We start from the raw sequence: 1954 nt of genomic DNA, 5'->3' as shown, positions 1-1954 counted from the left end.
TAAGAGGAAAAGAGGTAAAGTTGGCTACAAGAGTATCTGATACCAGGTATGTTTTTATCTGGTAAATTCTTTTTCTCTATGAAATAGAGAGCTATATTAGTTTGCTAGGGCTGCCTTAATAAGTACACAGAGGACTGGGCATCTTAAACAACAAATTTATTTCATCACAGTTCTAGAGACCAGAAGTCCAAGATCAAGGTATCAGCAGAGTTGGTTTCTTTTGAGGAATCGCTCCTTGGTTTGTAGATGGCCATCTTCTCTTTGTCTTTACTTGGTCTTTCCTCTGAGTGTCTGTGTCCTAGTCTCTCTTATAAAAGTATCAATTATATTGGATTAGGGCCCACCCATATGGCTTAACTTTACCTTAATTACCTCTTTAAAGACTTTCTTTCCAAATAAAGTCACATTCTCAGGTACCAGGGGCTAAGACTGCAATATGAATTGGTGGGAGAGGGGACACAATTCAGTCCATAACGAGAGGTTACTAAGAGTAAAAAAGGAGATAGGATACGTCAGAGGTTCAAAGTGAAAGAGGTTTGAAATAGTTCTAGTCTGAAATAGTTCTCACACTGGCTATAAATGAAGCAACATTTTAAATGGGTAATTTAAATTCAATTTCATTCAAAATAAGAGTCTAACTTAATTATTCCACTAAAAAAATTGTTTTACAAGTCACAAAATCTGAAGTCTAATCCCCATCCTGCTAACAAGGAATATCCCTTGAATATATGTGGCCCTATCTTTGTTACTCTAAAATGCGAACAATTCATCACAGAATAGATACATGCCTCAGGGTATACTACAAAGAGCGCTAACAGGAATCCCTGACATCCTGGTCCTATTCCCTGCTTTGTCAAAGAGCTTAAGTTCTCTGAAACTTGATTCTTCATGTTAAAATTAGGTACAACTAAATCAGCTCTACAGTCTCTTCTAAAATCCCATAGTTCTATAAAATGAAGTAAAATGAAATTATTAGAATAATTAGGTTGTGGCATTAGGGGAAAAAAGGTCTTTGAAATATTTGCCAGTAAAAATTGTATGCTTCCAGCATACTAAAACATCGGTCTTTCATTTCTATTTTTTCTACATCCTCCTCTGCTCCTGAGTCAACATTATCTTTACAATTAAACTTGTTTTAAAATGCCTTTTTCTTACTTCTGTTTGCTTAAATACTGGGTGTTGACTTACAACAAGATATTACTTCTTTTGTTATATATAATTATCTACTTAATTTTTAAGTGATGACATTCTGAAATAGCATTCCTATAGGATTTTGCATGGTAAAAAAATGTTGAATGATAGATATGTCAGAAACATACATGACTAAAGTAACAGAAATCAAGAGTTTATTTTTCTCATGTAGTAAGTACAGAGGTTTGCAATTGCTCATGTTGGCTGAGGTGTTCAACACTGCCAAAGGGACCCAGGCTCCCCCCTCATCTTTCTAAGGAAACTTCTTTGAAATGTGCTTTTCAGTCTCATATTTGCTGTTTCATAGGTTGTAAAGTAGGTGTTGTATTTCTAGGCATGTTGCTGGCATTCGTGGCCAGAGGGAGGAGAAAGAAGACGTTTCACCTCACGAAGTTTTAACTTTTTAATTTGAAAGAAAGACCGTTCCCAATATTCTTCTAACCTTAAATAGATCATTTGCCCACATTTTAGATATCTGTGCTCTCTCATATGGTGGCCATGAGTCACATTCAGCTATTTAAATTTAAAGAAAGTTAAATTAAAAATTCAATTTCTCACTTGCATTGCACATTTGAAGAGCTCGATAGCCACACTAAAGGCTACCATACTAAATAGCAAAAATACAGAGTATTTCCTTCACTGCAAAAAGTTCTGCTTGGAATAACAGAGTTAGAAGGAATGAAACCATTTGTTTTAAATCAACCGTGATGCAGCCCCTAGGGTTGAGGTAAGGTCCCAATCTCTTTGAGGAACAGGGATCTCT

Source organism: Pteropus vampyrus, unplaced genomic scaffold, assembly GCF_000151845.1.
Source record: "Pteropus vampyrus isolate Shadow unplaced genomic scaffold, Pvam_2.0 Scaffold149, whole genome shotgun sequence".
NCBI lineage: Eukaryota > Metazoa > Chordata > Mammalia > Chiroptera > Pteropodidae > Pteropus > Pteropus vampyrus.
Note: the sequence above shows the minus strand (reverse complement) of the source record.